Source organism: Peromyscus eremicus, chromosome 3 (genome assembly GCF_949786415.1).
Source record: "Peromyscus eremicus chromosome 3, PerEre_H2_v1, whole genome shotgun sequence".
Lineage (NCBI taxonomy): Eukaryota > Metazoa > Chordata > Mammalia > Rodentia > Cricetidae > Peromyscus > Peromyscus eremicus.
The window spans coordinates 144,644,904-144,658,974 of NC_081418.1; the positions used below are offsets into that span (position 1 = coordinate 144,644,904).

A 14,071-nucleotide genomic window follows, 5' to 3' on the forward strand; every position below is an offset into this window, starting at 1 on the left:
CACCATCAAGGAAAATTAGAAGTAGTTTGGCAGTTACAGCTAACAGATTGACATAGCTGGGCGGTGGTGGTGCACGCCTTTAATCCCAGCACTCGGGAGGCAGAGCCAGGCAGGTCTCTGTGAGTTCGAGGCCAGCCTGGGCTACCAAGTGAGTTCCAGGAAAGGCGCAAAGCTACACAGAGAAACCCTGTCTCGAAAAACAAAAACAAAAAAAACCAAAAACAGATTGACATAGCTTGTTGGATTTTTGTTTATTTATTTTTGTTATTATTTAGGAGGCAGGGTCTCCCTCTGTAACCCAGGCTGGTCTAGAACTCACTCTGTAGAAAAACATGGACTGGAATTTACAGCTGGTATTTCTGTCTCCACCCCTCACTCGCCAGGCACTTGGGTTACAGGCATACTGGACTTTGTGAATTCACCATTAGTCAGTAAATTCCGATATTGTAGAATAGTAAAACTTTTCAGCAGTTTAGTGGCTGGGGCTAATCCAATGAAAATGGCGGCCGGAGGGAGAAGGGAAGTTAGTTGTCAATTATATCCTAAGAGACTCTTTTCATTTTTTTAGATTTATTTTTAATAGTGTGTGTGTGTGTGTGTGTGTGTGTGTGTGTGTGTGTGTACTGGCACCAGAGGTCTCTAATTCCTGGGAGCTGGAGTTACAGGTGATTGTGAGCTGGCCTGGGTGCTGAGAACTGGATTTGGGTCTTCCACAAGACCAGCAAGTGCTCTTAATCACTGAGCTGTCTCCCCAGCACCAGGAATCTGCTTTATTGAAATGCATAATGAGAGCATGTGATCACGGCTGTCCCCCGTACTTTGGGCTTTGGGTGATGATTTCTCCCCTCCTATGCTAGTATTGTCCAAGTGTTTATAACAAGAATGTGACAGTTTTTCCATCACAACATCAAAATGTTTGCAAAGCTCTGGTTGAATAAATCTTCTAACTGAATAACTAAAATCAGGAGTTTTAAATGGGTTGTTGTGTTCTTTGAAACACAACGTAGTGCATATCAAGCCTTCCCCCTTTGACTAAGCTGTCGGGCCTGCTGACAGTCAGCTGGGTAGCTGGGTAGAGGCGTGCAGACTGAAGAGACAATAAAGAAGACAGACAAGAGTCAAGAGGTCTGCTGGTCAATGCCAGACAGCAAATCCAAGCAGTCCAAGCTTATTTCACAGCCAGCTTATATACAGTTGAAGGACACAATATTTTGGGGAACACAATACCACCACAGGAAGTTGTGAGACCAAAATGAGCCATCTTAGAAATAAGACCAAAATGCTTTCACCCTAAAATTAAGGCCTAAGATTTCTCCTTTTGGGAATAGGCCATTAGTTACTGAAACAAGTCAGTTCAGATTCCAGAAACCAGGAAGTATAAAAGTACGGAGTCACAAGGTAGTCATGAGGTAATGCCTGCCAGACTATGGAATGTTCTCTCCCTGGTTTCCAGGGTAACTGACCATAAAAATGCCTCCACCTGAGGGCAGCCAATGAGAAATGGTGGCGGGCAACCACTCCCTTAGAAGTAAGATTAAGCCATGATTTCTAGAAAGCCCCTAGAAGCAAGCCAATCAGAATTGCACCCGTACTAGCATCCCTAAATGATGTAACCTTGTGATTTTTCCCTTTAAAAGCTGAGCTTGCAGATAGGTGGGCACTTCCTCCAGCCTCCACTGCGTTGGATGTATTGGACGAAGTCCCTGCCTAGGCTTGTATTGCTTTTGGATATCCAGAATTAAACCATGCTTTTGCATTCTGGCATGCTCGTCTTTGGTGGTCTCTCTGGGGGTCACGATCTGGGCACAACAGAAGTGGCTTTAGACTCTCCACCCTCCCATGAGAGATGACTCTGCCTTTCTGAGTGACAATAAATCCAACAGCTAGTTTGTTCTCTCCCCTCCCCACCATGGGCCAAGTTTCAGATGCAGAAATTCTGGTGTGCTGAAGAGGATGAAGGTGGAATTTTGCCTTTGGATGTTCTCTGTATGCCTTGAAAGGACCAAGCAGATGCCATAACAGGCTGTCAGTGTTTTCTCAGAAATCAGGCCTCAATTTCAGTTTCCTGAGACTTGAGCAAGCAGTTTCTGGGAGGGCCATGAACAAAAGACATAGTCCTTGAAGTAGCTCCCTTTCAGCACTACTCTGACTGCTCAAGGTTCAGCCAGATGTTTACTTTCTGGGGCCCCTCACCAACTTAGAGCTACGTGCATGGGTCAATGTGAATGTGCTAGGCCAGCCATCCTCCATGGCAGCTCAAGGACAGAGCCTGGGACTTGTCCAGGCCTGCCCAAAAATGATAACTGTAACCACCAACCAGTAAATTCAAAGGTTACAAACCCTCACCCAATCAAAGACTTGTACCACCCTGTTTGTGGTTTTTCCCTTTAAAAACCCCTTGCTCTGAGAGCTCAGGGCCATCCTCCTCCACAGACCAAGCCTGGGCTTGCTTGTTTTCAGTAAACTCCTGTGTGTTTTGCATCGGTTATCGGCTCTGTGGTGGTCTTGCGACGCTGGCACAACAGCCTCACAAATCCCTTGTTGACACTCTGACATGTGTCTGATCCTCAACCCATTAGAGGGCCACAAGAGGCCAAGTTCAGCTCTGAAAGCAGCATCACACAAAATGGTAAATTTACACAGTAGTGGGGGTGGGTGGGGAGTGCAGTGAGCTGCGGTGGGGTGCGGTGGTGTGAGGAGGGGTAGGGGAGGGCAGAGATTTTCTTTTGTAATTTGATTTTCTTGTTCTTAGGTATAAACTTTGGAGATGATAATGTTTCACAGTGTGACAAGATTGGATATCCCCCCCTTTTTTTCTTTTAGACTGAATTTTTAAAAATTATTTTAAATTATGTGTATGCCTGTGTGTCTCTGTGTGGGTATGAACATGTGAGTACAGGTGCTGAGGAGGCAGAGGCACCAGATTTCCCTGGTGGGGGAGTTACAGGGAGCCTCCTGATATGGGTGCTGGGAAGTGAACTGGGGTTCCCTGCAAGATCAGTATGAGATTAACCACTGACCCACCTCTCCAGCTCATGGGCACCCCCTCTTATTTCCTTCCTTCCGTCCTTTTATTCTGCTGAGTGAAACATGGTAAAAGTACATGGCTTTGGGGTAAAATCATACCATTTCAAAATTTCATTTTGCCACTAACTGCTAAGTAACTTACAGTGCCACAGTGTTGTTTTCTCTCTGTATAACTATCATAAAGACAATCTCCAGTGTGTAGGTTTTTCTCTTTTGTTTAGCTTAGCTGTTTTGGTTTTCTGAGACAGGGCCTCGGGCTAGGTTATTTATGAACTCACTATGAAGCCACACTCTTGGCAATCCTCCTGCCTCAGCCTCTCCTGTTTGAAGGATGCCTAGGTGATGTTTCAGTGCTACTTGACTCAGCTTTGAAGTCACAGCTAAACTCTCCCAGTTCCTCTTTGTGGGCAGTTTGCTAAGTTCCTCCATGCCAGCTGCTTCCCTTGTCAGGGTCCAGTTCTGGACTGTCAATCACCCTTGACTCACAATATCCAAGTCATCCTGTCAGTGGTCTCCAGCCTGTAAAACTCTTGCAAACACCCAGGAAGCCCCAAACTGAGCTAAAAGAATCCTACTTGCTAATCACACCCTTCCCTATCATTCAGGCTCACCTGAGCCCAACTGCAATTGCAAATGCAGCCCTCCTGTGGCTTTGCACTCTCTCTGGAGGTCCTAAGAAACAAATGCTGTGCCTTTGGGGAGATGGCTCAACCAGTGTTTGCTGCGCATGAGAGCCCGAGTTCAATCCCGTTTCTTTCCCAATATCCTTTCTTCCACTAAAGACTTCCAGCTCTGGAATGTGAGCCCAAACAAACCCCTCCTTCCCTAGGTGGCTGTTGTCATTTGTCCTTTACAAGGGGAAAAGTAACCACTGGACAGACTCCTCATCCTCCTCCATTTCCTGTGCCAGGACGACAGGTGTGTCCCCACCCTGCCCAGGTTATGAAAATCCAGCTTTATCATGGAAATCTTGAATCTTAAGCCACACTGTACACATCAGTTCAATAATCTGGTCAGTATTCATCTATTAATATGCCTGACATCCTCTTCCCTTTACAGTGGGGATGTTTTTCTAAAATTATAGTAGGAAAAGGCTAGGGATAAGCTCAAGAACAGAGCACTTGTTTACCACGTACAAAGCCCTGGGTTTGATCTAAGCACTGGGACACAATATTGTAGAGGCCCAAATTACTCAGGGTCCCAGAATTTGAGCTTGCTTTACCCAGCAGAGCTGCATAAGGGGATGATTTGACCTGGGGTGGTTACCAGGTGTGTGGAAGGGTCTGCACTTGGCTGGTTACCAGGTGTGTGGAAAGGTCTGCACTTGGCTGTGCGGTGTGCTTTGATCTAGCAAGGGGGAGGTCTTCTGCCCTGCCTCTTGGTATTGTTATAAAAAGCCTTTTGAAGAGGCAGAAGGGGCTGTGGGGTATTGACCCAGGCCCTCCTGAAGCTATCCTGTGTTTCTGTCTTTTTCCTATTTGCTATCTTTCTACCTAATAATATTTTCTTATCCCTCTCTCCTCCACATAGGAACCCTGGAAAAGGTGGGAACTGGCCTCCTACATAATATATTTATTATACATGTATATGTATACACACAAATATGCAATGCCATTGTTACATGCAAAAGTTAACAGTGAATATTGACTACTTAGTCAATTTATAAATTTCTCCATTTATTAGGTAGATTTTTAAAATTTCATTTCCTTGGACTAGGATCCAAGCAGAGTACACATGACTGCTCATTAACACGCATCTTTAGTCATTTCAGCCTATCCCTTTTATTTCTTCTAGTTTAATTTGTCGTACTGTTGATTTGTTGAAGACACCAGGATGCTGTCCAACAAGTTTGATACTGAGTTTTACAGAATGGATTTGTTTTGTTTTACACAGCATTGTTGAATAGTAATTGGGCTATAAGAAACCATACACTTTAAAGTATAACAAGATAAAGACTCTCGATATCTTGTTGTTTTTTTTTTTTTTTTTTTTTTTGATGGGGATGTGGGGCAGTTCTTAGTATTTAGCTCAGGCAAGTCTCCAACTTGTGATCCTCCTGCCTCAACCTCTCAAGTGCTGGGTTTGCAGCTGCATCTCATCACAACTGGCTAGCCCTGTGCTTTGAGTTACTTGGTTATCCTTCCATCCCATTCTCCACCCTTGCCACGAATCTGCTTCCTGTCGGTGAGCACCCTTGGCAGCTTCTAGAATTCTCCGTAAGTGGAGTCTTGTGTTGTATGTTCCTTTTCTAGTTTCACTTGATTGCATTTGTGGAGCCTAATCACTGTAAGACCTACAGGAGTCGTTTCTGCATATTGCTGAGCAATGTCTCGTCGTGTCCGGATGCCATAACTCGTTACTCATTTACATTTGTTGTTGGTGGTGGTCTCAAACTTGGAGCAATCCCCCTGCATCTTCCTCTCCAACTCTGGGATTGCAGGCATGTACCACCATAGCTGGCAAACCATTTACCCTATTTACGAACATCTGAATTGTTTCCAGTGTTTGGCTGTTATAATTAAGGGTTCTCTAACATGTATGTCTAAGCCTTTGTATGGACATTGACTATTAGTTAGGAAACTGCCCTAGAGTGAAGTGGATGAGTTATATGATGAATATGTTAAACCTTTAAAGACTCTCCAACTCATTCCATGAGGAGGTTGCACAATTTACACTTCCACCAGCAGGTAAGAATATTACTACTGCCTTAGGTATTTGCCAACACTTGTTATGATCTATGTCAAACTTTAGCCATCACTTACTAATAGTTATTTAATTACATCTCATTGTTGACTTAGTTTGCATTACCCTAATGGTTTATGCTGTCACGCTTTTTTTGTTTGTTTGTTTTGTTTTGAGACAGGGTGTTGCTATGTAGCCCTGGCTGGCCTGGGACTCTCTGTAGACCAGGTTAGCCTTGTACTCTGTCTTGTCTACTTTTCTGTTGCTGTAAAGAGACACCAAGGCCATTTCAAATGCACTCTCTGTGCTTTGTACTTGGGGTTCTGGATGTGAGCTTCCAGCTGCTGTTTTGGCCACTGTAGTTGGTTGTTTTTACTCTTTACTCTTGTGGCTTTTGGCAGGGGCCACCACCCAGCTCCCAAATAATTTACACACAGAGACTTATTCTTTCTTATAAATGCCTGGCCTTAACTTGGCTTATTTCTAGTCAGCTATTCTTAACCTAAATTATCCTGTCTACCTTTTGCTTTTGGCCTTCTACCTTTTTTCTATTTCTTTATATCTTTTCTTTCCTTCTTATTCTGTGTCTGCCTGTGTGGCTGTGTGGCGGCCTCCTTTTCTCCCCCCTTGATCTCTCTTGCTCTTCTTCTTTTCCTCCCAAATTTTTCCTTCTATTTATTCTCTTTGCCTGCCAGCCCCCTCTATCCTTTCTCCTGCCTCACTATTGGCCATTCAGCTCTTTACTAGACCATCGGGTGTTTTAGACAGGCACAGTAACACAGCTTCACACACAAATACAACATTAAAAAATGCAACACAGCTTTGTATCATTAAACAAATGTTACACAACGTAAACAATGCAACATATCTTAAAATAGTATTCTACAACAAGCCACCATGCCTGCTGCCTGCTGCCCACTGCTGGTTGTCTGCTGCCCATTGTCTGATACCCGCTGCCCACTGCCCGCTGCCCACTACCCCGCTGTCCATTGCCTGCTGCCTGCTACCCACTGCCTTGGTTCTGCCATCATGGACTCTAACCCTCCAGAGTGACAGAGTCCACCACGGTGGAGAAGGTGTCACAACAGGCAGGAAGAACATGGCAGCAGGATCAGAATGATGGATGATCTTATTTCATATGACATACAGGAAGAAGGGCCTGGGGGTAGAGTGATGGATGGGACATTGAGTGAGGCTATAAACCCTCAAAGCCCATCCTGAGTGATGTATTTCCTCCATCAGGGCTCTACTTCCTGGAGGTCTCACAACCTCCCCAAACAGCATCACTGCCTGTGGATTACCTGTTCAAGTATATGAGCTTATCGGGGACATTTCTCATTCAAATCGCTGTAATCACTGAGCCATGCCTCCAGCCCCGGAAGTTTCTCCTTTAGTCCATTTGAAGCCCCAGGAAGCTCCTGATTTTCCTCTGCTGTGTTAGGATTTCTGCCTTTGATGTCTAGCAGCTTTATTATAATAGATTTTGGTGTGGATTTCCTTGGGTCTGTCTTAACCAGTGTCCTCTGAATAAAGAATAAAGCAGAAAGCTTAAAGTTAAAAAATATACTAACTAAATTAAATACTAAGTTAAATTTCAATAGGAAGTTTCAAAAACAGGTTAGAGCAAGCAGAGGGAAGAATTGGTAAACACATAAGTAGAGTATTTGAAATTACGCTGTTAGAGAAGCAAAAATTAAAAAGAATTTTTTAAAGTGAGAAAAGCTTAAGATATTCCATGAAATAAAAATCACCTACTCTCAGAAGAAGCCAAAGGACAACAAAATGTAATAAAAAACATAAAAGGCAAAAACTTCCTAATCCTGGGAAGGAACTGGACATCCAGATCCAAGCAGTTCAGAGGACACTGGTTAAGACGGACCCATGGAAATCCACCCCAAAATCTATTATAATAAAGCTGCTGGACTTCAAAGGCAGAAATCCTAACACAGCAGAGGAAAATCAGGTTTTTCTAACCAGAGCTGGAGGAGCTTCCTGGGGTTTTAAGTGGACTTATTAACAGAAGCCTTGCAGACCAGAGAAGTGTCCTCTGAACTGCTTTATTCTTTATTCAATGCTAGGTAATTTCATCTAAGGGTGCTTTCAAGTCAAGTCTCCAGAAGTGATATTTCACGTTCAAAAGGGATAAATACTTGTGTAGTTTAGTTATGCTAGCTCCTCTGGACACCCACCATTCCACAGGACTGTGCTGGACCCTGTGCCCAGCACCTAGTGCGTTAGTGTTGCTTCCTCAGGCCTTGCCTAAAGAATGTACGCCAGTCTCCCGAGCAAAGGCGGGTATCTCAGGATCGCTGTAGCTTGTTTCCCTGGCAGTGAACTTGAACGCTCCTCCATACGTCTGAGAGCCACGTTATATGGTTCTTCTTAACCGTCCACAGCTCTCGGCATGGTTTTCTTCCGCTGGCTGCTTGGACTTTAGTTCCTGAAACTGCAGAGCTCTTTCTGAGTGGAGGTGCTAGGTCTCATGGGTGACACATGAAACAAAAAAATGTTTTACATGTTTGCAGTGACTGGGCTGTGGATGTAGCTCAGTGGAGAAGACCCTGCCATAACCAGGCTTTGGGTTCAGTTCCCAGCATACACACACACACACACACACACACACACACACACACACACACACGAAAGCACAGATGCACACATGCATATACACACATACATACACAGACATGCACATACACATATACAAAGCTTGCAGTTGCCTTTTAGCTTTGCTTTTTACAATCGTCTTTGCCAGGAAGAATTGTGCGCACATGCATAGTCACACTGATAAACCTTTAATTTTATTTTCTCTGCATGTTGGTGATTTTAAAGTTCCTCCCCGTGTGACTGCTGAACAGGCATGCACCCAAGCTTTATCTCAATATTTACATAGTTTCTTTCTTTACTTTTATATGCCTGATGCATTTGGAGATTTTATTCATCTGAGATGCAGTCTTGCTATATAGGCTGGCCTCAAATTCACGATCCTCCTGCCTCAGTCTCCCAGGTGCTGGGGTTTACAAGTGTGCAGTGTACAGCAACATGCCCTGTTGAAGTTTATTCTTATGTATGAGGGATGCAATTTTATCTATTCCAAACAGCTGCACAGTTGTCTCAGCATACTTATTGCAGAAGGTTGCCCAGGTGACTTGGGACACCATCTTTACAATGCACTAATTTCTATGCTTAACTGACTCTGGTTCTTTTCTCTTCTGTCCAGCTGTTTGTATCTACCATATTGTTTTCACCATAAAGGTTTCACACTATTTGTTCCTATTTGTCCTCCTTGGTTTTCTTGTCTTAGTGTTTTCCTGTCTGCTCTTGCATATTTATACTTTAATAAACCCTTGTCTACCTCTGTAAGAGTTTGGTTGGTATTTGTTGAGATCATGTTCATTTTATAAATTAGTTTAAGAAGTCTAACATTATTTATTTATTTATTTTAAACAAGATCTCGCTGTATTGTTGACTGGCCTGGAACTTCTGATGTAGACACTCCTGAATGCTGGGAGTCAAGGCACCCATAAACACACCCAGGCTAGACCCTAACATCTTTATGCTGATGAATCTCATTACCTCAGAACACAAATCCTAAGAACATGTTTTCTGTTAAAAAATCAAGTCATGGCATTGTGTTCATCAATAAGACACTTAATGTTGAATGTGTATCAGGTGTTATGCTGACCACTGGAGATAAGGTAAAGAGTAAAGCAATTCTAGATTTTTATGTAATGTGTAAATAAGTAAAACACACGTGCCACTGCTGTGTTTCCATTAAAGTAAAAACATAAATATCAAGTCACCAGGCCACTTATTTGTGACATGAATTTGGGTAAGGTTTGCTATGGTTCTGTCTTATATTCAGACTTCTTGTTTGTTTTGTAAACTGACTTCTTTGCACCAAATAACTTGCTTTGAAAAAGACAGAACTGACATTATCAAGTTCCTAGGGCTTGGTTAAGACCTCTGTGCATCACAACAGACCTATGGAGGCCTCACAGTTGTTAACCCAGCGGTCCATGTTGGTGTTTTTCACTTGACATGCACTAGAGTTATCTTGGAGAGGAGATCCTCAACTGAGAATATGCCTCCATCCAGATTTTCTGTTGGCAAGTCTGTAGTGCAGTTTTGGTTTTTTTTTTAATTAATCACTGATGTGGGTGGGCCCAGCCCATGCTGGTTGGAGGTTGCCACCTGGGTAGGTGGTTCTGAGCTATATAAGCAAGTGCGTTGAGCAAATCATGAGAAGCAAACTAGTAAGCAGCAGTCCTCCATGGCCTCTGCTTTGGTTCCTGCCTCCAGGTTCCTGCCTCAAGTTCCTGCTGACTTCCCTCCCTGAAGGACTGATACTTGGAAGCATAAAATAAAATAAGTCCTTTTGTCTCTAAGTTGCTGGTGGTCATGGCGTTTTATCATAGGAACAAAAGACAGTAAGACATCAGCCCCCAAATACCCACATGAACCCAGCTGCTCTGTCTGCTGCCAGTAGCAGAAAACGGATGAAGAAAAATCTACTTAGCCATCCTATTAGGTTTCCTTGCTCAGCCCACCTTCCTCACTTCCTCAAGGTACTTCAAGCTGTTTTCAGTTTTCAAACTTCCCTTAGCACTGATTTTGTTCTGAGTAGGCAGCCCACTTCCTACTACAAAGAGAAAGCAGAAATTGTAGTGTGGGAACCCCCACAACTTCCCCTTAAGAACTATAGACAACTACCTAGATTTCCACTTAGTGTCTTGCTGTTCCAGTGATGCTTTCTCCCCCCACTTTTGAAGTCCCGCCCCCTTACTTGGTTTCTGGTCCTTCCAGCTGCTTTCCCCTTTCCACTCACGACTGAGCCTTAGGGTCCAAGGGTCTAGTCTCTCTGATCTATTTTTGGCCTCCCTCTTTACACTTTCCATTTGCAAAGCATGTCAGCCTGTTCAAACATAACTCTAAAGGCAGGGCAGGGCAGAGCTGAGGATGCAGCTCAGGGGTAGAGTCCTTGCTTAGCATGTTCAAGGCCTTAGGTTCAATTCTTACCACCAGAAAAGCCAACCAAAACCTCAACACTAACAAAACCATACACCTCCTTCCTCCTAGCAATGGCCATATTTCTTTTCTTTTCTTCATAGTCTAATTTCTCAAGTCACAGATCTTGGGGTTTATGATACATAATAGAGACAACTCATACACAAATTCCTGGACACTGAGAAGAGGGGGAAGCTAAAGAGGAATGTGAGGCTGTAACAGACTCCAGAGGGCCTGGGTGTCACAGCTGATGAGAGGCCTTTAACTGTTGCTTGGTAAACTGGTATATTTCAAAGACCAGGACTTTCATATGGGTCTGGCTTTCATCCCTTCGTCTGAAAATCTAAGAGAATAACAGCTGCTTCTTACTGCTGTGGCATTGTTTTGAAGATTCAAAGGATAAAGGATACAGGCGTGGGCATGGTGATTCGAGGACTACATAGTGAGACCTAGTCTCAAACCAACCAACCAAATGGAGGCCTCACAGTTGTTAACCCAGGTGTCCATGTTGGTATTTTTCACTTGACATGCACTAGAGTTATCTTGGAGAGGGGATCCTCAATTGAGAATATGCCTCCATCCAGATTTTCTAATGGATACAAAGGCCCCACATCCCAGCATATGTTTAAAGTTTCTCATCGTTGTTTTTGTAATATAATTACATGATTAGATGGGCAGGCTTGCTCAACTAAATATGAAAATATACTAAATGGCTAAAATGCAGATAAACATGCAGTAATTCAACCGTTCTTGGCCTACAAGTTGGGCGAGTACTTTAGACCTGTCATTCATTCGGCATTGGGGACACAGAGAAGAAGGGACTAGAAGTTGACCTCTCAGTGATCTCACAGTCTTAGGTCAGGCAGGGTGTGAGCACGCCATTCAAATGCAGTTTAGTAATTTCAGTAATTGACAAGCACAGGCTGTTCTGGAAGTTCAAAGAGGGAAGCGCGAAGCTTAGACTAAGGAGGGGCATGCAAGTCACCCGGAGTGAGGCCAACTGAGATGATTCTTGGATGTTAGCAATAGACAGAAGCATGCTGGGAACCGGCTTAAAGTGTCTCCGTCCTCACAGTTCAATTGAAAGGCACATACGCTTTATTTAGTAAATCAAAGTTATGACCCTACAAAGTCATTTGACACTTTCTGGCCCATGAGAAAGATGTGTAAGAAACAAGGTGTTAGAAGATGGTATAACCAGGAGACGCAGCTTTCCTTGCCAGGAGTGGAGCAGAGCAGGAATTGCTGCAGGCAGAATGGCACAATACATTCTACAGAACCCAGTGGCTGGAAGCCTAGATGGGCACTGCCAGTGAGAAGATTGCCTAGGTGATACCTCATAGTCTGGGATTTTCATTCAACTTTGCATATGCAGGAAGTTGCTGGCAGGTGCTATTCTCCTGGGGACTGCTTCACTCAGAAACAGGAGTGAACTGCATAAAAATGAGTGCGTTCACTCACAGTAAGTATAACGTTTGTGTAGATGAAAACATATCATGCTACAGACTGGCATGTCCAATAGTGCCTTTAGATTCAGAGGAAAAAGAGCAAGCAGCTGCCTGCTTCAGATGGGAACTTGTTAATCCCACCTGCTGAGAATAAGACCGCTACCACAACTTAGGGCCAAATTTGAAGGAAGCTTTAATTAAATACTGGCCAGGTAGATGGGCTCTGGCCAGGTCCACCATTTCTGGTTCCCCAGAAAAATGACCCTGAATCAAGTTTTGAAGTGGCTTAAGTATTTCCCATCAGGTCCAATCAGGGGCAAGTGTACATCTTGTTCCTCTGGCCTACATCCAATCAGGGGCAAGCATACATCCTGACGTATTTCCTGCCTGTGAACCTCACATACGATCAAGCACATCCAGTGCCTTTGGTCAAACAAACTTATTTAGGGGAGTGAAAACACGTGGCTTGTTACCTCCCATAATAGCCTCCAGCATTTCAGAAACTGTTTGTCCTTGGGCAAGGAACTTGCAGATCAGAGATATTTTTGTTTCATGGATCTCTTAGTCCTAGTAATTAAAACTTAAAGTTTAACTTTGGCCCTCACAAGCTGAGCAGCACACACCCATATTTCTCTTCTTACTCTGTGAAATGATCTGTGCAATCTCAGAGGTTTCAAAATTCTCATTGCTGTGGGTCTTTGAACGATGAGATCTGAAATCAATAGCAGGCCTTATGCTGAGAGGCAGAGGACTAGAATGTCTTTCGGAATAGATATAAATAGTAGATGCTGGAGCAGCTAAGGCCACGTGAAGTCCTCTGGGGAAAGAAGACAGCATGAGACTGTAGAGGTGACAAAGAGCTAGTCCAGAAGATGTCAAGATGGGGTCGCTCTGAACCTCTGTGAGCTAGGTGGTTCATTAACACGAATTCATTATTTACGCACATTATTCATCCAGATACAATAACTACATGCATGAGCACAGGAAAAGGTGCACAAGCTCATACAAAATATCAAGAATGGTGTGTGTTAGTCAGGCCTCTTCCCTTCAGGTACCATAGTGGATGACAGTCCTTGAACATGAGCCAGAATAAATCCTTCTCCCTTCAGTTACCCTACCAGGAATTTGGCCCCAGTGTCGTAAAGGTGGTTGCACCATTTCTAAATTTATGTTAAGAGTTTTGGCTTCAACTTTGCCATTAAGTTCCTACCTGACAAACGCACCTATCTGTATGTTCATTAACCACTAGTCCATTTGTTCATGTATCATTCCCAAACTACTCATCACTGCTTTCCTACCCTGAGATCAAAATGCCACAGGATACCCACCATGCAAAAGATTTGCAAGGCCACAGTCATGTTCAACACCTTCTCCCTAGAGGCAGTTTTGCTACGTGGCTTCTCTGTCACACCAAGAATATTACATTTCCCTTCTTACATAAATGTGAATGCTGGTTTTGTTTGTTTTCCTATTTCCTTACATTCTGGTTCTAATTGGTCACTGAATTCTGTCTATTTGAATTTTCAGATACTCATACAGTTTCTAGTCCTATGAGCAAGAACTGTTTTCTGGTAAGGAAAGTCACTATTCGCTCCCATTGCCATACATAGTGCAAATAGCAGTCGCGTCTGTTCCCAGCAAGTACAGTGTATTGGACGGAAGACAAGCTACTATTCTTGTCAGTTTCCTAACCAGTGTTGAACTACTGCTACCACAGCAAGTACATGTCTTCTCAGGCCCAGACTTCTGGAGGTTCTCAATCGAAGGCAGATGTGCTGTGAGATGTCTTTCTGGATGCTGTGAATATGTGTTGCTCCCATTGGCTAATAAATAAGCTGCTTTGGTCTATGGCAAGGCAGCTTAGAGGCAGGCAGGAAATCCAAGCAGAGATACAGGAAAGAGAAAGG

The 14,071-nt window shown here is 43.7% G+C and overlaps 1 long non-coding RNA gene across 1 annotated transcript in view; it reads left to right on the top strand.

Annotated features, from left to right (window-relative positions):
* LOC131907474 (uncharacterized) overlaps window positions 1-14,071 on the top strand; it is a 28,886-nt gene that overhangs the window by 11,753 nt on the left and 3,062 nt on the right. The gene's annotated exons all lie outside the window — the stretch shown is intronic.